The sequence below is a fragment of the Cervus canadensis genome, chromosome 12, assembly GCF_019320065.1.
Source record: "Cervus canadensis isolate Bull #8, Minnesota chromosome 12, ASM1932006v1, whole genome shotgun sequence".
Lineage (NCBI taxonomy): Eukaryota > Metazoa > Chordata > Mammalia > Artiodactyla > Cervidae > Cervus > Cervus canadensis.
Genome location: NC_057397.1, coordinates 3,945,414 through 3,966,967, shown reverse-complemented (window position 1 = coordinate 3,966,967; position 21,554 = coordinate 3,945,414). Strand labels below are relative to the sequence as shown.

Sequence of the window (21,554 nt, the reverse complement as noted above, 5' to 3'; positions counted from 1 at the left end):
GAAATGTCAAGTTAGCAGGATATATGAGTCTGCAGCATTAGGGTGTTAGTGCTGGAGATATAAATTTGGAAGTCATTATCATGAAGATGGTATTTAAAGCCACGGAAGTGGATGAGGTCACCTAAGGAGAGTGTGCAGGTAAAGAAGAAAAGCGGACCCACAACTGATCCAACATTTGGATCAGAGCAGGGGAGGGGGATCCAGCAGAGAAGACTTTGTGAAGACAGGCTGGGAGGCGGGAGTGGGCGCTGGAGAGAGCGGTGGGAGTGAAGCCAAAACCAGCTGGCAAAACTTTGGCTTCAGGAAGCCAAAGGAACCGGCCACATGACTGGAAAATAGACTTAATGACACGGAAGAGACCCCGGAACTCACCAGCTTGGAGGCTGATGATGAGCTGACAAAGCAGTGGCTGTAGCGGAGTGGGTGGGTGTCACGTTCCGCCCAAATGGTGGCAGCAAAAGACGGAGTGGGTGATGATGAGGTCAACGTACATTGAAGACGAGACCCTGTGATAAGAGCAGAGGCAAATACCTGAAGCTACTGGGTCCGTGGTAAAGGCGGGAGATTTTAGAACACAAATCATCCCAGTGGAGGATGAACCTGTAATGAAGACCGCAAGTGCGAGTCCCCTCTGATGGAGGCAGGAAGCGTCGTGCATTGAAACAGGAGGAAACGAAGAGTGCACAGAAGCGGGTGCGGCTAGGATTCCCAAGCTAACTGCTTCTGACTGATGCCATTTGGGTGCTGGGTCACCTGGTGGGCATTCGAGAAGGATGGGCAGTGGTGGCCAGATGGCATGACCTCCTTCTTCTTCTTTTCTTTTGGTGCTCCAGCATTGATCTTCATTAGCAGCATAGCTTAGGTTCTCCATCTTTAAGATAAGCCTTAGATAGGATCCATCTAGTTGTAATACGCTGACTCTGAAAAACTTCACAAGATACACATTTATCAAATAAGAGATGTCTTGAGTATTCTTTGGCAAAAGACATGGTACCTGCTTACAGAAAAATTGTTTTTCATCTCTGGGTAACTATGAATATAACATATTTTTGCATTATCATCCTAGCAATGCCCATGTCTTGAATGCATTTATGGCACTGCAGACTTCTTTGTGGACCTACATACAAAGGAATGAAAAGGAGAGGGTGGGATGAATTGGGAGAATAGATTGACATAATTCACTCTCGTGTGTAAGATAGATAGCTGGAGGGAAGCTGCCGTATAACACAGGGAGCTCAGCTCGGGGCTCTGTGATGACCTAGAGGGGGGATGGGAGAAGGAAGGTCCAAGAGGGAGGGGAATATATGTATACATACTACTGATTCACTTCGTTGTGCAGCAGAAACTAACACAGTTTTGTAAAGCAATCATGCTCCAACAATAAAATAAATCCATCGATAAGAGTAAGTCTGTGAAGTTCCCAACCAGTGACCAGCATCTGTGACCTTCCCTGCCCTCTGGATGCTCAATCCCCCTTACTCTTTCTCTCTTACAGCCTCCAAGGTAGACACACAGGGCGGGTGCTTGCACATTCATTAAAGTATAAAACAGATGGAGGTGGGCTGTAGAGAATTAAAAACAAACAAAAACCCAGAAACGCCGTCTTTGCAATCAGGAAACCTGGACTCGTGTCCCAGGTCTGCACCTGACTTTCTCTTTGACCTTGTAGCACCTCCCTCCTCGCCTGGCCCCTGGAACTGTGTCAGTTTCGTGTTAAAGTAACAGTTGGACTAGATCTGTAGTTTTCAAATCTTTCTTTTCAAATTAGTAGAACCCCTTTGACAAAATCTGATCTGAGGTGTAAAAGAGATAGTGGGGGGCTGGTCTGATTAAAAGGTTGAAGGAATCCTGCACCACATAGTTCAGCCACCCCAGGCCCCAAGGTAGGTGGCTTGGTGTCCCAGGGCCAGTGACTCCAAGGTACGCAGCCTGAGCAGCTGGCCCAGACGCCTGCTGCTTGTGCCTCCTTGGCGCCCCCTGGTGGAGATGCCCAGCAGGTGCAACCTCTTATGGGCCCCTTGCTTCCTGGAGCTCACCTGGGCTGCAAGGCCCCTCTGGCTGGAATGCTGCTCTGTCGGTGATCTTGATGGATCCTGACAGCAATTAGCAGAGAGAGAGAGTTCCCTGTAGAAAGATGGGAACATTCATTAAGCACTTCATGCCAGGAGGCAGGACACAGCCCCAAATTCATTACTATTTAGGGCCAGCAAGCCACCCCAATCTCAGTGAAGGGTGAAAGGGAAACCCAAACTTCATAAATAAGGGGCTACGAGGACCGTCTAAATCTTGGCTTGCAATAAAGTGGAGTTTCCGTCTCTCTAATTTGCCATCTTATTCCCTGGGCATGTCAGGGCTGACACGAGCCGGGGCGGAGGAGGGTGCGGGTTATTAAATCGAGCACCTATCAGGTGGAAGCTGGTTTCGCAGTCACTGATGTGGCCAAACCAGCCATGGGCGAATATCCAACAGGAACCCCAACTGCGAGGCTTCTGAATAGGCTGCCTCCTCTGGTACCCTAAAGGTTTGGGGTCATTTAACAAACCACGTTAGGGCTCTTAGCATATCAAAATGCTGTCACTTTGCTTTCATCTTTCGTCTCTCATTCCCACTTACATGAGTGGCTTTGAGTTCATCCGTGGATACACACTGAGCACTTTCTATGCAGGCGTCTGTGTGTCAGACGCTGGGGACATAGAGCTATTTCTATCTAAGTGGTCCCTGCCCGCAACCCCCTCAGTCTACTGGGGGGCCTCCTATTAACAGTCCCCATGCACCCACCCCGCCCTCCCTTCATCTCTCTACCTGAGGATGTGCTCTGGCCAAGAGGAAGTCTAGACGTGCCAGGGACTCAGTGGTCCAGGACTCATCGAGGACCAACCAGGGAGGGAGACAGCGGATGAAGACCCCAGTCTTTTTGGTCTGCAGAGGGACGGTTCTGGGGTGTGTCTGAAACCATCTCTTAGAGGTCCCCGGTGAAAACACTTTTTGTGACTTTCCTTCCTTCCCCAGGGCCCTTCCCACTCTCATGCCCGTGCTTCCTGGGATCACATCCCTAATAAATAAACTGCATCTAAAGACATCTTTGAGAGGAGCTTACCATGTAGTAAGAGGATACATGTGATAAAAACAAGCTCCTCACTTCCCACTTGAAGAAAAAGAGTAAGATGCTTTGAGATGTTCACTTTATCTCCGTGTCTGTAGGAGAAGCTTCCCAAAGGCTGAGATGATGCCTGTCTTCTGTCTCTTTAGTGTTATTGGGACACCAGACACAATGCTGGGCACACGGTCAGAGCCGAAGAGATGCACCCTGAGTTGAATTGAATAATAAATGCTGTGAGCTTCTCCCCCAGCCTTGATGGGTGCAGTAGGGCTGTTTCCTGGCGTGCTACTCCACCCAGACACGCGAACCTAAATTCCATCCATTCTCACCGTCCTGAATGCAGGGAAATGAGAACATCCAGCTTCATCTCAGGACAAAGAGACCTAAGTTTAAATGACGGTGTCTGACACCAGGCCCGTCACTTTCCACATTAATTCCACAAGGCTTTTCTGAGCACCCGAGAGAAACCAGTGGGGACACAGCCGTGAATAAGATAAATAAGGTCACCACCGGCTTTCAGAGTAGTGTTAAGGGGTCAGGACATAAATCAGCTCTCATCTCTCTGCGTTTAGAGAGTCCAGAGGGGTCAGAGCCAGGGTCAGCTCTCAGCGGGGCTCTCCTCCCGCTTCCTCTTTCCAGCAGTTGGTCTCTCTTTCTCAGACAGGCAACCTGAGCCCACTCGGAGCCAAACACTACAACCCACAGCCTCTCTCTGCCTCTTTCTCTCTCCCGGGTTTCTTTTCCTCTGGGGATGGGAGCTTTCTCTATTTCAAGCTCAGCTCGCTCAGGCAAGAAAGCAAAGAGGTTAAAGAGAGAAACTCTGGGGCCAAACTGCTAGGCTCCACACGCACCACAGCTGGGTGGCCTCCAGCAAAGAGGGAGGCTCTCACGGCGGGATTCTCTCAGCCACCAAATGCGTGCAGCAAGAGTGATTTTCATCTCATGGAGTCTTGAAGCGGCAGGTCGAGGGCTGCATACTATGTAAAGCACCAGATGACTCCTGGCTCTTTCCGCTAGTTCTGGCCAAGGAAGAGCTTTCTTGGTTCTTGAGACCCAAACATCCTTCTTCATTTGCTAGCTTTCTGCACCAGGTTTTATGTCTCAGCGTTCCTTACATATTGCATTGTACAGAAAAACCCAAGTGCACTTTTTGGCCAACCCAATCAAGATACTAGCTTAGTCCTTGGTGGCTCAGACGGTAAAGAATCTGTTCCATCCCTGGGTCGGGAAGATCTCCTGGAGGATGGAATAACAACCCACTCCAGTATTCTTGCCTGGAGAATTCCATGGACAGAGGAGTCTGGCAGGCTATGGTCCATGGGGTCGCAAAGAATCAGAAAACAACTGAGCAACTAACATATTCAGCACAATAACAATACTGGGTTACTCTCTTTCCTTTTTCTATGTCGATGCTCAGCCCTGCTTATTCCTGGATCCCCTGGCCATGATATCATCAAAAATCGCCCGGCGTCACCCCACCGTCTCACACAGACCCTTCTCTGTGATTGCACAGGTTTGGCTGCGATTTCTTCTTGTGCTGAGACAATTCAGAGAAACGCTTTCTCCCACCAGCCTTCACCCTGACGTGCAGCAAGACAGAAAAACCGCTGCTTACCCCTTCCAGGCAAGGCCCCCAGCGCTGTTAGGAGCTGCCTCCCCCCTCACTCCCCTCTCCCTGCGGTTTTCCCCAGGCAGGAAGTAGGTGGTGGGGAGGGGGAATCTCCGACTCCTAGCCCTCCTTGGAGCGTGGCATCCACCGAATTAATCAGAGAGGCGGGCTGTGTCCATCCAACCTGAAGGCCACCTGTGTTCCAAATTTGAAAATCCATTCACTTGGGAGAAGCAGAGAGTCCCACAGTGAGTCAATGGATTTCACTTCACTGAACATTGCTTTGGGCAAATAAGCAATTTTATTTCCTCTTCCCTACCCCCCTGAAAAACATCAATGAAGTGTTTTGTGGTGTTGCTGACAGCACATGTCACTTCGAAGCTGGAAATAAAATCTTCTTTGAGCTATTTATAACCGACTGGCAAATGGAAGGTAGTGGGAAGGAAAGGGAGACCAAAGCAGGAATGATGGGGGGAGCTGAGTGCCAGCCCCTCCAGCTCCCAGCTGCTCAGCTCTGCAGGCATCAATCACTCAGAGCCCCTGGACCCCACTCTTCATCTGTGAAGGAGGCTGGGGGACCCCTACACCTGCCTACAAGGGGTATAGAGCAAGCATAGAGTGAGGACATTGCAAGCTCTCCCGGGAAGGGGGGTGTGCTTCATAAACTATAAAGTGCTTCTGAGGTTTCAAAGAGACTGGAGGATCCAGTTTTTCAAAGCAGGGGTCTTCAACCTAGGAACCGGGTTCTCAGCAGCTTTAGGGGTTCTGGAAACCACCCATAATTTTATGCAAAAGTTTCAAGTGCAAGGTGTGTCTCACTGGAGAGGTCTTTAACCAACATTAAAATATCAAGAGGATCTCTAACCCAGGAGAGGCTAAACCCAGCATCCCAGGTGCAACATGGGGCTACAAAACTAAATGCCCATGGATCCAGGCAGTTGACCTGAAAGAGAAGCTGAGTCAGTCTGCAAAACCAACAGATCCATGGGGACCATGGCAAACTGGGGGGTCCCAGTGAAAGGGAGGGACCTCCACTCCGCTCCAAAAGATGATGGCCAATCAGGAATGGGATCCAGGGATGCCCCAGTCTTTTCCTTTTAAGAAAATAAATCAAAATCCAGATTTCTACTTATAATCCTGCACTTTTTTCCTTCAGCTAATTCACAGCTTTCAGTTTTATCTGGGTTCAACAAAACACATAGAGAAGCTAGCTTCAGCCCGAACACCACCACTTCGTAAATTCTGTCCTAGAGTTTTCCTGTGTGCTCACAGCTGCTTGGGAAGAACCCACGTCCGGGGTCACGACGCCTCCAGCTGCACACTGGAGTGACTGTGGCTCCCTCCCGAAGCCCTAGACCCCCCAGATGTCCCCCTGAGCCGGGGAACTTGCTTTTCAGCCCGCCTCCCGCAGGCCCCGATGGGACCATTTCTGAGTTCCTGTCCATCACTCCTCAGAGTCTCTGCATCTCCTTAACTCTACCTGGTCTGTGTCCACCTGTCTGTCCATCATCACCACAGCTGCCAACTGTCCCGGCCACCAGCCTCTTTCCACTTTGTATCCAGGAATCAGGAGAGGGGCATTCACCTCTCGTCTCTGCCACACACAGGGACAGAGGAGGCCGAGTCACTTCCCTTTCTTGAACTTCAGGTCCCAACAGGCTCTAATTCTCCCTGGAGTCCCTACAACTCATCATGAACTCTGCTTCCTACCCAGTTCCTTCCTCCAAATTCAATCACTGAATCAGAATCACCTTTCCTTCTGTGCAGAGGAATTAGTGGGTTCCAGGCATAGTGAAAAAAAACATCAGCAATGGTCCTCCCAAACCTTTCCCTCTTGGAAAGTCGGATTTTCCTCCTCCTTCTAGAAATGCAAAGAGTTGGAACTAAAGGTTCCCATACAACACAGCCATTCATTCTTTATAGCAAGATGGGGGAAAAGGACGTATCCTTTTCAGACAAAGCCCAAAAGCTCTTGAGAATAACCCCGATACTTCTGTCATCGTTTGTAGGGGTTTTGCCAAGCTTGAAGGAGAGAAAGCAGCTGTGTATTTAACACCCTCCTCTCTCCTGCTGGACTTAAGACTCATGAGGCGCGGTCTGTGCTTGTCTGGGCACTTCTGCAGCCTAGTTCCCCATGTCCTGGCGCATTGCTGTGTGTGGTGTGCACTCAGTCCCTCAGCTGTATCCGACTCTTTGCAACCCCACAGACTCTAGCCCACCAGGCTCCTCTGTCCATAGAATTTTTCAGGCAAGAATACAGGAGTGGCTTGCCATTTCCTCCTCCAGAGGATCTTCCCCACCCAGGGATCGAACCCACGTCTCATGTGTCTCCTGCATCTCAGGCAGATTCTTTACCACTGAGCCACCGGGGAAGCCCTGGAGCATTGCTAGGGCTCAAGAAATGTTATTGAAATGAACTATATCCAGTAACAGTGATACTTGAAATGCCATCCCCTTGCCAAATCTCTTCATCTGGCCAAGCACCATACAGAGTCTTCAGCCACTCTAGACCCCAGATCAGGAACAAGCCTGCACTTAATAGGGCCACCCCTACAACACAATGCTTCATGCAGGGTTCAAGCAACCCAGGGCCCCCAAAGCTGAGCCAGCTTCTTTCTGTGGACAGTGCCCTGCCCCAAATGTGCCTGAGACGCGGTTTGCATTTCTGACAGCGCCAAGGGAGCTCTGCACAGAGCAGGGACTGGAGCTGCCTGCGAACTGCTGCCAGAAAGACTCCAAGTCCACTGCGCACGGAGAACTGGCTCTCTTTACAGATGAGTAGACACAGATCTGGAGAGAGACGTGTCATCGCAGAAACGGGGGTGGAATTGATCGGAAAGAGAGAGTTCCCCAGAGGGATAAATGGTGAGCTGAGTGGTTGAAACACTGTGGTTTGAAAACAGACAAATCTCCAGAAATAGAAAGACAAGGTCAGAGCAAAATGAGACATTCGCGCCCAGAAGGCTTTTCATGAGCTCTGCCTCGGTGACACCGTAGGGTAATGAATGGAGAGGGAGCCTGGACTCAAAAGACGTAAGTCCTATGAAATCCAGGAAAACAGCCCCAATTTTCCCAAACCTACGTTTCCCTCTCTGTTGTGGCAGATTGAGTTAGGTCCAGTTCTTCACACCCCGGTAACAGTCTCTGCGCCTCGCCCTTCTTGCACACCCTAGCTTTGGCTTAACCACAAACCAGGATAGGAGCAGAGATGTGAAATGCAACTGGGCTTCCAATTGCTTCTGTGCTCTGGTGGTCTGCCGTGACCTGGCGGAGCCTCTGTTTCTTTAGCCCAGGACCTACATCTGAGCTCAAGCTGCAGTTAGACCCACGGTAAACAAGTGCCACCATCCGAGCCAGCCCATGTCAGCCTGGATCCCACAGACAACTGTCAGGAGGAAGACCATGGTGGGGGAGAGGGGAATGCCCATTGCTTTATCCCACTGGGACTCTGTGGATGTGTGTCACGTAGCAAAAGAGACTGCAATGCTTGGAATATTACTCAGCTATTAAAAAGAATGCATTTGAGTCAGTTCTAATGAGGTGGATGAAACTGGAGCCTATTATGAATGAAGTAAGTCAGAAAGAAAAACACTAATATGGTATACTAACACATATATATGGAATTTAGAAAGATGGTAATGATGACCCTATATATGAGATAGCAAAAGAGATACAGATATAAAGAACAGTCTTTTGGACTCTGTGGGAGAAGGCAAGGGTGGGATGATTTGAGAGATTAGCATTGAAGCATGTATATTCAGTTCAGTTCAGTTCAGTTCAGTCGCTCAGTCATGTCCAACTCTTTGCGACCCCATGAATCGCAGCACGCCAGGCCTCCCTGTCCATCACCAACTACCATAGTCTACTCAAACTCATGCCCATCTAGTCGGTGATGCCATCCAGCCATCTCATCCTCTGTTGTCCCCTTCTCCTCCTGCCCCCAATCCCAGGGTCTTTTCCAATGAGTCAACTCTTCGCATGAGGTGGCCAAAGTACTGGAGTTTCAGCTTCAGCATCAGTCCTTCCAATGAACACCCAGGACTGATCTCCTTTAGGTGGACTGGTTGGATCTCCTTGCAGTCCAAGGGACTCTCAAGGGTCTTCTCCAACACCACAGTTCAAAAGCATCAATTTTTCAGCGCTCAGCTTTCCTCACAGTCCCAGCTCTCACATCCATACATGACCACTGGAAAAAACATAGCCTTGACCATGCAGACCTTTGTTGGCAAAGTAACATTTCTGCTTTTTAATATGCTATCTAGGTTGGTCATAACTTTCCTTCCAAGGAGTAAGTGTCTTTTAATTTCATAGCTGCAGTCACCATCTGCAGTGATTTTGGAGCCCCAAAAAATAAAGTCTGACACTGTTTCCACTGTCTCCCCATCTATTTCCCATGAAGTGATGGGACCAGATGCCATGATCTTAGTTTTCTGAATGTTGAGCTTCAAGCCAACTTTTTCACTCTCCTCTTTCACTTTCATCAAGAGGCTTTTTAGTTCATCTTCACTTTCTGCCATATTACCTTATGTGAAATAGATCACCAGTCCAAGTTTGATGCATGAAACAGGGCACTCAAAGCCGGTGCACTGGGATGACCCAGAGGGATGGGATGGGGATGGAGGTGGGAGGGGGGTTCAGGATGGGGGACACATGTACACCCATGGCTGATCCATGTCAATGTATGGCAAAAACCACCACAATATTTTAAAGTAATTAGCCTCCAACTAAAATTAATTTTAAAAAAAGAAAGACTGCAATGCTCATCGAATGTGGGCCGCGGCAGTTCTGATGACCTCTTTGCAGTGTGCTGCGAAGCAGAGACCAGTGCACCAGTGCAGATCTCACACACGTCACGCTGCTGCTCAGGCACCGAGTCAGGTCGGACTCTGCAACCCCATGGACTGCAACCTGCCAGGCCACTCTGTCTGTGGGATTTCCCAGGCAAGAATACTGGGGAGACCTGCTATTTCCTTCCTCAGGGGATCTTCCCAACCCAGGGATCGAACCTGCGTCTCCGGCATCTCCTGCTGAGCCACTGTGGAAGTTCCTCATACACTATAACATATGCTAAAGGTAGGTGGTGGATACTGTTAATGGGTAAATAATCCAAACAAGTCTTAAGTGAGGTGAAAAGAAGAAAATGATTGAATGTAAACATAAAAACAAAGTGACTATATTATCTCACACTCCAATTCAGCCTTCTTACAGAGATCAGCTCACATCATTACTCTGTAGGGAGAAATGACCCCTGGAGACCCTCCCCCAGTATGAGATTCCATCCCCAGCCCCTGAGAGCCGCAGGCATTCTTGGACCCAAGATTATCTGCATCAGTCACTGCAAAGCTGTCCCCATCCTCACGTCTGCTTTTCTGGCTCTGATTCTCCCACCTCCCTTTTTCCTTGTAAGTGTCCTTGTGCTGACGTGGGGCCACCTGGATAATCCTAGGTCACCTCCCCATCTCAAGATCCCTTATGTAGTCATATCTGCAAAATCCCTTCATGTATATTCACAGGCCCTGGGGAGGAGGATGTGGACCTCTTTGGGTGGCCAGTACTCTGTCCATCACAGTGAATTTCTAACTTCTATCCTGGAAAAGTAGAATTATCTGGTGGTTCAGCGGTAAGGAATCCACTTGACAATGCAGGAGGCGTGGGTTCAGTTCCTGATCCAGGAAGATCCCAAGGACCCCAGGGCAATCAAGCCTGTGTGCCACAGCTATTGAGCTCGGGAGCCCACCTCCTGGGAGTCGGTCTAGAGCCTGGGAGCGGCAACTACTGAGCCTATGTGCCGTGACTGCGGAAGCCTGTGTGCCCTAGGGCCCGTGCTCCACAAGAGAAGCCGCTGCCGTCAGAAGCCTGTGCATCACAACTAGAGAGTAGCCCCCAGCTCACCACAACGAGAGAAAAGCCCACAGAGCAACTAAGACCCAGCACAGCCAAAAATAAAATAAATAAATAAAATTATTTTAAAAAAAGAAAAAGTAGGATTCAGAAACTAGAAAATTCTCTAAAATCAGGAAAGGATATGATGACGGTCATTGGCACATACGTGTTCACATAAATGATAGTTCTCGCTCCCGGTCACACGGTAATATTTACTTCCTTGCCCCCCTTGGAAACGGTCATGCCCTCGCGACTTGCTCTGGCCACTGAAACAGGAGAAGAGGCCGGAGCGCTTCTGGGTAATGTCTTACTGTGATCTGTGTAAGATGTATCTGTTTTTTCACTGCCCTCTAGCAGGATGGCTGGCAAACGGTGGCCTCTCTATCAGCCTGAGTCCTAGAGTGACTCGGACCCCAGTCCCCCCAGATGTCCCCTGATGGACACACAGCACTAATGAGAAATAAATTTTATTATTTTAAGCCACGAAGATTTGGGGGTCTAACCTAACCCACCCCAAAGGCATTCAAAGTTTCAGGGCAACCAACGGCAGGTCGACTATAATAATACATTGTATGGGTTGGCCAAAACGTTCATTTGGGTTTTTCCATAAGACCTTCTGAATTTTTTTTGCCAATCCAGTAATTGCTTATAACCCCAAGAACTCCCACCCACTGGCCCCAACTGAGCTGTCATGGCCAAAGTCCAGCAACAATGAAAGAATCCGGGGAGCAAGCTATATATCCTTCTAGTACTCGCTGAGTGCATGCGTGCGTACACGCACAGAGAGAACCAAGCTGTATATTCTCAGAAAAACTGCCCCTCCCTTGCCTTCTTCTGGGTTCCCAGTTCCTTGCATAATGCCTGGCCCGGAAAAGCCAGTGGCATGGAGAATGGGGCCGCAGAGGGAAATAGCAGCACCGGGTCTAACGCGCTAGGTCTTTCCGAAGTCTAAGTGGGGATACGGAGCCAGGTTGACTGACACGGTCGAGAGATGCCCAGCTGAGCAAATAGAGTCGACGAGCTGGTTATGATTGCGTCTGCCCCAAGTCCTCACTCCAGGAAATGCAAGGAGACAGAAATCCAGACAGCATGTGTCCTGGCGAGGCAAGCTAGTGAAGGAAAATCCTCCCCCACATATGTACTCACTAGAAAGGGCTTCACGGGTGATGGCTATTTGCCAGAGAGCCAGGCCTGGAAGACAGCTTGAAGGAAAAGGAGAAAGCCGTTGTGTGCGGGGGTGTGACTCGGGGGCCTGTGGATGTCAGTGTGTGGGTTGGGATGGGGAAGGAAAACAGAACACAATTTGTCTTAGAAATAAATCCAGGAACTTTCCTCCAAGGGTATGTCTGGTACGAAGGTGATTCTCTGACTGCAGAAGAGAGCGGCTCTGGGATTTGGGGGAGATTAAGTGGTGAACATGGTTTTGGGATCAAGCACATCCAGGTTTAGACCCTACCCACTGGGCGGGATGGCGGGATGGCAGGGGTGGAAGGAGGCTCCAGACGGAGAGGGTCTATGTATGCTGTTGTCGTTTAGTTGCTCAGTCGTGGCCGACTCTTTGTGACCCCATGGACTGTAACCTTTCAGGCTCCTCTGTCCATGGGATTTTCCAGGCAAGAACATTGGAGTGGGTTGCCATTTCCTTCTCCAGGGGATCTTCCTGACCCAGGGATTGAACCTGCATCTCCTGCACTGGCAGATGGAACCTTTACCACTGAGCTGCCAGAGAAGCCCAGGATATATGTATATTTATAGCTCATTAATGGCAACCCACTCCAGTACTCTTGCCTGGAAGATCCCATGGACGGGGGAACCTGGTAGGCTACAGTCCATGGGGTCGCACAGTCGGACACGACTGAGCGACTTCACTTCACTTCATCGCTCATTCTCATCACCGTACAGCAGAAACTAACATAACATTGTGAAGCAAGTATCCTCCAGTTAAAATTAAATTCAAAACTAAAAAAATCTTAACCACTGAGAGTATGCTTGTCTCATCTACTTAATATATATATTACTTTTAATTAATATTACTTTTTAATTTTTTTTAAAAATTTAACATATCAGTTTTTGTTTTCTTTGCTTTTAGTATCATACTGAAATATAGATGTCGTTTCTCCATCCAGTCATGTATTCATGCATTTGTTTGTTCATTCATTCATTCATTCTGTATTGTAAGAAGCATAAACACAGCAGTAATCTTATAATCTTGGAAGACATAAATAAGGCACAATCTCTGCCCTTAAAATATCGTGCAGATAATACGAAAATACAAAAAGCTAACCATATCGGAGACCAGGGGTCTCCAAAATGGGAGAAGTGCACACTCACCAGCAGTGACCAAGACAACCACTAAGAAAGAAAAAGAAAATATTACAATGCCTATTTCTGTTTGTTTTTATCTCGCGTTTTCTAAATGTGTACTTTGTATGCTTTATAGCATATGATGAAACAATACAGTGGCACTTGGAACTAATAAACGAATAAGGAAGAACAAGGAAGGAATGTTTTAGAGTGTTCTGTGTCAGTCACGTGCTACTCTGTGACCCCGTGGACAATAGCCCACCAGACTTTTCTGCCCTTGGAATTTTCCAGGCAAAAATACTGTAGCAGTTTGCCATTTCCTTCTCTAGGGGGTCTTCCTGACCCAGGGATCAAACCCATGTCTCCTATATATTACAGGAAGATTCTTTACCACTACACCACGTAGGAAACATATGTGGTCAAAAAACATGTACTGATGAGATGCATAATCGAAAATTTAGGGGCAGCTATAAATTTTTGATTTCCTGGTTAAGAGAACAGCAAAATAACAGCACTGGATTCATCCTTATCCACCTTCCCCATTGAAATACTTCTGAAAACATACCCTGGAGAACTAAAGGTGCAATAATACTGAAAACCAGAAATAATGTTCCATTATCTACTAGAGCCCAAGAGGAATTCTACTAAGTGAAGAATTGAGCGCTGCTATGAAGCAGAACTGCTGCCCTGAAATTAAAAGATGCTTGCTCCTTGGAAGAAAAGCTACGATCAACCTAAACAGCACATTAAAAAGCAGAGACATTACTTTACCAACAAAGGTCCATCTAGTCAAACCTGTGGTTTTCCAGTAGTCATGTATGGATGTGAGATTTGGACTATAAAGAAAGCTGAGCGCTGAAGAATTGATGCCTTTGAACTGTGGTGTTGGAGAAGACTCTTGACAGTCCCTTGGACTGAAAGGAGATCCAACAAGTCCATCCTAAAGGAGATCAGTCCTGGGTGTTCATCAGAGAGACTGATGCTGAAGCTGAAACTCCAATACTTTGGCCACCTGATGTGAAGAACTGTCTCATTGGAAAAGCCCCTGATGCTGGGAAAGATTGAAGGTGGGAGAAGAAGGGGACAACAGAGGATGAGATGGTTGGATGGCATCACTGACTCGATGGACATGAATTTGAGCAAGTTCCAGGAGTTGGTGATGGACAGGGAAGCCTGGCGTGCTGCAGCCCATGGGGTCACAAAGAGTCAGACATGACTGAGCAACTGAACTGAACCAATGAAGCAGAACAGGCTTCCCTGGTGGCTCAGTCAGTAAAGAATCTGCCTGCAACGCGGGAGACCTGGGTTTGATCCCTGGGTTGGGAAGATTCCCTGGAGGAGGGCATAGCAACCCACTCCAGTATTCTTGCCTGGAGAACTGCATGGACAGAGGAGCCTGGCAGGATGTAGTCCAGGGGATCACAAAGAGCTGGACATGACTGAGCGGCTATGCACAGCACAGCACGTGAAGCAGAACAATAACACCAGCCATAAGAAGAGAGATCTCTAACATCACCACTGTCTGCCCCTGCCTCAGAGACAAGAGCATCTTTCCCAATGGGGAGAACAGCAGGAGAACCATTTCAAGTGTCTAATGCTGGCATTTAGTGGCTTAAAACAACAAGAACCATGCTTTATCTCCCCAATTCTGTAGACCAAGGATGCAGGAGCAAGTTGGTTGGGCAGTTCTGACTCAGGCTCTCTCAGGATGCTCTCTGTTGGGCCTTGGCTGGAGTTCCAGTCTTCTAAGTGATGGACCAAGGCCAGGAGCTCCACTTCCGAGGACGTTCACTCAAGTGGCAGCAAGCTGGGACTGCCAAGTTGGTTTGTCTTCATGGGAGCTCTCCGCAGAGCTGCTCTGGTAGAGCGTCCTTCCAACATGGCAGCTGACGTCTTTCAGAGAAGATGATCCCAAAGGCCGAGGTGGAAGGTGCCATGCGTTTTCCTACCCAGGCTTGGGTATCACACACTGTCCCCTCCACCACATGTAAGGGATCACACAAGCCAGCTCTGATTCACCATTGAAAAGGACTACACAGGACACAGGTTCCGGAAGTGGGGACCAGGAAGCTGTAGCAGAGGCTGGCCACCACAGACGCTAACCCCTGGGGATCATTTCTGAGGCGGCCAGGGCCCTTTCCTCTCTCTTTGTCTCTCTCTCTCGTCTTGTTCTTACTCTCTTCTTTATCTCTTCTTGTATCCGTCAAATCTCCTCCACTCGTTTTCACTTGTCTACATATTTTCAAGAACTATAATATCCACTTATAAAAAGGTAAAATCTTTATAGATCTCACAACTAGCAGCAATGAAAGACTAATGTAAGCATGAAAGGAACATAGACAGCTCAAAATATCTCTGAGGAGAGCAAAGAATGGACTCCGAATCTATCAGATGCAAACACACTTGTGGAGATTCTCTAACAAAAATAGCACAACTGTCACTATGTAGCAGGTGTAATGACCAGGACCGGATGACAGAAATTCTACCAGCCCTGCCCCCAGGAACCAGACAACTCCACCACTTTCTGAATGAGGACCTTCCCCAGGCAGCCTGAAGCCTCACATGGTTCACCTCTGGTTCCAAGTCTTAAGCAAGTTCATCTAATTATAGGGATCTAGGTTCCCTGCTACTACACTGGCTGAAAACAAGCCTCAGGATGAAATTTTTCTCGATTCTACCTTGAGAAGGCAGGAGTCAAAATGTGAAAAATAATTAAGATATACAGAGGCCATTAAAGAGATACTGGACAGCTGCAAGCGATATATGTCAACTACGGAGATAAAATTAGCACAAAGAATATAAGCTAATGAAAAGGAGAAGGAAAAGGGAAGGTGTTTCCCACCCATGGCTACCCACCCACATTCTCCAGGAAAATGCCAAGACGGTGTTGGTGATTGTTACTGGAAATGTGAGTACCTTGCATGCGTGCTCAGTCACTTCAGTCATGTCCAACTCTTTTCAACCCTGTGGACTGTAGCCCACCAGGCTGCTCTGTCCATGGGGATTCTCCAGGCAAGAAGACTGGAGTGGGTTGCCATGCCCTCCTCCAGGTGATCTTCCGGACCCAGGGCTCAAACCCACATCTCTCATGTCTTCTGCATTGGCAGGCTGGTTCTTTACCACTAGCACCACCTGAGTACCTTAGGGTTATAGCTATTCAAATCTGTTATCTCACTTAATCTCACAAAACCCCAGTGAAGTTAACCAGCTTGGGGTTATGGGCTCAGAGAGAACAGACAAGACAGTTTGCTGGAGCTTTCACTAAACAACTAGAAACACGGAAACATAAACCTCCCTGGGCACTTGTATCTGCGTCTCTTCAGAGGGTTCCCCATTACTTGTCTTGGTAGAAAACCTCAGCTTTTGTGGACTAGAAATGGGTCCACCTTCATCTACAAGCACTCTAACGTCTTTCACATGGACTCCAGGCAGAGGTGTTTTTCTCTATCAAAATACATGTGTAGGTTCGTCTTCACATTTCCTTTCACCAAAGCCAGTCATAATTACCTAAAACAGCTGCAGCAGGACCAGAGTAACAGGTGCAGTTGTCTTTTATCATTTCAAGTCCAAAGTTTCTTCCTGTTTGGCAGAAATCCCCAAACTGCGTGATAATCTTGGTTGGACAACATCTATGGGAGCCTAGGGAAGCTAGGTAACTCCCCTCCACCACCCAGCACCTGGGCAGTCACATGACCCAGCTTGTCCAGTAGGACTTCCCATCTTGAACACTCAATCGCACCCGGGTTCTCAAACACCTTGCCTCCTGTGGTCTCCATCATTTTTTTGAGCTTGGTTTTCAGTCTTTTAACTAGCCAGCACCTTTCTCAAAGATTCCTTTCCTGGGACTTCCCTGGCCGTCCAGTGGTTAAGACTCCACACTTCCAGTGCAGGGAACATAGGTTCAACTCCTGGTCAGGGAACTAAGATCCCATATGCCTCAGGGCACAGCAAAAAAAAGTTAAAAATCCCTTTCCTGCCTTTCCCTTTTCTATACAGTGTTGGGTATGCAGAGACAATTTTACATCTTTAACGTAATGCTAGCCACTAAATAAACCAAGGTTTTTGTTAGTCTGCCCAACTTCATCAGGGCTAAAGGACAATTTTTGTTAGGCTTTCTGAAGGGCCTTATTATTTCAGCAAACATCCATTGTTTGCACCTTTTGTACCAAACCCTCTTTGATGATGAAGACTCAGGGTTGACTAGGCAACAATCACTTCTAGGAGTTTGCAATTAAAAGGAGTCCAGAGCGGTTTTAATGCTATCCTCTGCTGGTGAAGAATCTGCCTGCAATGCAGGAGACCCGGGTTTGATTCCTGGGTCGGGAAAATCCTCTGAAGGTATAAGCTACCCACTCCAATATTCTTCGGCTTCCCTGGTGGCTCAGCTGGTAAAGAATCCGCCTGCAGTGTGGGAGACCTGGGTTTGATCTCTGGGTTGGGAAGACCCCCTGGAGAAGGGAATGGCTACCCACTCCAGTATTCTGGCTTCAAGAATTACATGGACTATCCATGAGGTCACAAAGAGTTGGACATGACTGAGTGAATTTCACTTTCACTTTGTGGCTCAGCAGTAAAGAATTCACCCCCAATTCAGGAGACTTTCAGGAGACGAGGGTTCAATCCCTGGGTCAGGAAGGTCCTCTGGAGGAGGAAATGGCAACCCACTCCAGTATTTTTGCCTGAAGAATATCATGAATAGAGGAGCCTGGCTGGTTACAATCCATGGGGTCTCAAAGAGTCGGACACAACTGAGCGACTAAAACAAAGCAACAAAATGCCCACCACTATCTTTTCAGACACCTAGAAATCAGGTTAGAAATCACTGATCCATCCAAAACTACTTCTTTCACATTAAAAAAAAAAAAAAAAAAAAAACCTAAGATCCGGAGAGATGAAGAGATTTCTCCAAAGTCATAACAGCAATTTCCCAGCACAGCTAGGAGCAGAACTCAACTTCCCTGAATCCCAGGCTCGAAGCTCTTTCCACTTCATCACCTCACCTGCAGGAGATTTAAACAGCAGACCTCATCTGCCCTTTGGTTGGTTTTTGCCAAATGGTCAACCCCGAGATGCTGGCAGGCAGACGAGTGAATGCCCAGTTAAGCCCAGCTGGGGTCACCAGCAAAACGGAACACTACCTGAGGAGAGAAAGAGTCTCTCGAGGCCCCAGGGAGACGCCATGGAGGACAAGCTTGGAACCGGCGAGCCCGAAAGAGACATGGGAACAGCCCGGAGACATCCAAGCGTGCCAGTCTGCCTTTCCAGCACACCAGACCCGGGAGCATATGGCCCATAATTAACTCACCTGGGAGCCAGTTATTGAGCCACAAATGGAGAATTATGGCTTCAGGTGAGGATCAGCAGCAGGAAGCCAAGCCCTCAGAAGACCAAGAAAACCGCGTTTTCATGCAAAAATCTTCAGCAGTCATAAACGAAAGGAGACAGACAGGGGTCGAGGGATGATGGCAAAGTGCAAGGCTGCTGCTGCCGCTGCATTGGATGCTGCGTACATACTTCCGGAAGGTCTGTGAGACCCAGCGGAATCTCCCAGGCACTCCTTTTGGGCCCTGGGAACCGCCCCAGTTTACAGCAGGACAGCAACCTGGACATCCCCTCAGGGACACAGTTGAGCTTGGGCTTCCAACGACATGCTTTTTCCGGTTGGGAAGATCCACCTCGCACCTGAGAATTGGTAGAACAGAAAAAGAAAGTGAAGTTTGCTCAGTCATGTCCGACTCTTTGGGACCCCACAGACTATAGCCTACCAGGCTCCTCAGTCAACGGAATTTTCCAGGCAAGACTACTGAAGTGGGTTGCCATTTCCTTCTCCAGGGGCTCTTTCTGACCCAGGGATTGAACCCAGGTCTCCTGCATTGCAGGTGGATGCTTTACCATTTGAGCCACTAGAGAATTGGTTGGAGTTCCTCTAAATAGGATTGCTTTGGACTCTTTGCCCACCATGCACCATTCCCTTCCAGACCACTTGGAGGCGGTGAAGCAGAGCAATCAGGAACACAGTCTGGTGGTTAAACGCCTGAGGCATCACACCTGGATGTGTAATCACAGGCTGGTACTGCACTTCTGTGTAAAATGGGGAATGTGTTGCTTGGAAAATATAAGTTACTGCACTGAAAGCTCTTACAAGAGTATTTAGCACATCATACGCATTCAATGGGCTTCCCAGGTGGCACTAGTGGTAAAGAATCTACCTGCCAATGCAGGAGACATGAGACCCAGGCTCAATCCCGGGTCAGGAAAATCCCCTGGAGGAGGACATGGCAACCCACTCCAGTATTCTTGTCTGGAGAATCCCAGGGACAGAGGATCCTGGAGGGCTACAGCCTGCGGGGCCACAAAAGAGTCCGACACGACTGAAGCAACTTAGCTTCACTCATTCAGTCAAGATTAGCAGTTCCTATGAATAGTCCTGTTCATAGTCACAGATCAGCGACTTCCCTGGTGGTCCAGTGGTTAAGACTCCACACTCCCATTCCTGGTCAGGGAACTAGATCTCACAGGCCACAACTAAGAGTTCACTCACATGCCACTGCTAAAGATCCTGCATGCCAAAACAAAGACCTGGCCCAGCCAAATAAAATAAATAAATAATTAAAAAGTAAAAACAGTTTAAAAACATTTGAAAAAAATAGAGGGGAAAAGAGTGTTCATACCATAAGAGGCAATCAACCAGGTCTGGCCCAGGGGCTGCAGTTTGCTGGACCCCGGGGTTGAGGGACAGGCACTGAGCTCGTTATCACAGCCGCACCCCAGCCCCGCTTCCTCACCTGACCCTCCTGATGGTGGCAAGTTACTCACTGTCTCTGGGTTTGTTTCCTCCTTGCCAAAAAAAAAAAAAAAAAAAACTGGAAAAATAATAACGAGCTGCTTACAGGATTGTTGTCAGTCTTCGCTGAGATACAGCATGAAATGGCTTTGGACACAATATCCCAAGTAATGTATCCTAAGTTAAGATAGTGCTGACTCTTTCTTCTCATGGAAGAAGAATCTGGCAGCTGGAAAGTATGAGATAGTCAGGGGAGAAATCAACTTTAGAATCGGAAAAGTCCTGGGTCCCACTCCTAACGCCACCGCTTAGAGCTGTGTGACCTTGATAGCGTTCCTCAAGCCCTCTTGCTTCAGTCTCCTCATCTATAAAACACAGATGATACCTGTGTTTCACAGGGTTATTCAATGGTATAAATAGTACTTGATATATAGCAGACCAAAAAAAAAAAAAAAAGATAGCAATGATTTATCCTAATGCCATCTTGATATTTTTTTCTATTTCAAATTTCTTTTTTTGGAGAAGAAACCAATGTTTTTCATCAAAAGCCTGCCTCCTCTCTGCCTCCAAAACATCTCTTTTGATCATTCCCCTGTGCTCCATCAACACAGCGGGCTCCTGCCTCCCCGGGGGAAAACTTGTTGCAGGAAACTGGGGCAGCCCTTTGAACTGGCATTTTTTCCCCGTGCTGAGAAAGAACATTGCTTGGCGTGCTGGGAGTTGCTTGCTTCCTCCCCTTCATCCTTGGACTCGCCCTTTCTGGGTCTGAGGCTGACAATGGACTGGTCCAGGGAGGGGCGCTCTCTGCCCAGGCCTGGGATTGCAGCTGCAGGGGCCCAGGGCCCTCTGCGCTTTGTGGGCCAGGATGAAGGTCTGTTCCCAGCCTGACGTATCTCTGATCTGACATCAGCAGCCCTGACACAGACCAGGCTTCTGTTCTCTCTGAAAAACTTTTCTGGTGGAGGCCTGTTTACGGCTGGAAGGCTGGCCTGGCTGAAGGAGCCAAGATGGCTGAGCAGAGGGAAGGTGGAAGGCAGCCTCCTTCTGGCTGTCTGGTCCTCCTGCCTCTCGCAGGAGATGGATGCGCTGAGCTTTGCAGCCCGGAGGTCAGAGCTAGGAGAGAGGCCAGAAACAGGAGAAGCCAGGGTGAATGCAAGCCCAGAGAAGTCGGGGGGCCAGAAGGCTGGGTTTAGTCACTGAGTGTGATGAATGAGGGCAGAGCCTGAAGTCAGGACAAAGTCAGAGTCAGATGCCTTCAGTTCTCTTGTGTCGACTGCTTTCCCTGGACCAGATACTGTTATGTGCTACCCTCTGGCGAGACAGCAGAGAATAAGATGACTCCTGTTCTCACTGGGTTTATATCTGGTGAAGATCCATAGCACTTGTGTGCCTACAGGGATATCTGAGCTCAGAGAAGTGACGCAACCTGTTATAAGCCACACAGTACGCTGTGAGATGTAAGCCCATGCCTCTCTGTCCACCTGGGAGTGTTCATTCCTCGCAGACGTTCAGAAAAAAGGGTGGTTTTCTCCATCCTCTCTCAGAGCCATTGACAGAGCTTCTCACTCTTCCTCTTTAACCACTGGTTATTTAAAAATACCATTAATGGCAGTTAATCCAAATGCAACCGTAACCACTCATTAGCATCTAAAGAGCAAGTTTTAGATCATGGTTTTAATTAGATTTTGTGGGTTGCAAGCAACAGAAAGTAGCTCTAGCTAACCTGAGCCAAAAAGAATCTTATGGAAGGATGTAGGGTAGCTCCAACAACCAAGGGCAAAGCTGAACAGCCACGCTTCAAGAAAAGCAACAGTTAGAGTGGCCCTTAGGTGCTGGGTACCACCATCAGGAGAAACTGGCAGTCATTTCCTGTT

At 48.3% G+C, this 21,554-nt stretch overlaps 1 long non-coding RNA gene across 1 annotated transcript; it reads right to left on the bottom strand.

Annotated features, from left to right (window-relative positions):
- Positions 1-389: 389 nt before the first annotated feature.
- Positions 390-18,548, bottom strand: LOC122451367. Its single transcript, XR_006272389.1, has 4 exons — positions 18,202-18,548; positions 3,098-3,307; positions 2,037-2,124; positions 390-928 (listed from the first exon to the last, which is right to left on the bottom strand). It is a non-coding gene; the product is annotated as an uncharacterized LOC122451367 (long non-coding RNA).
- Between the last annotated feature and the right edge of the window lie 3,006 nt (positions 18,549-21,554).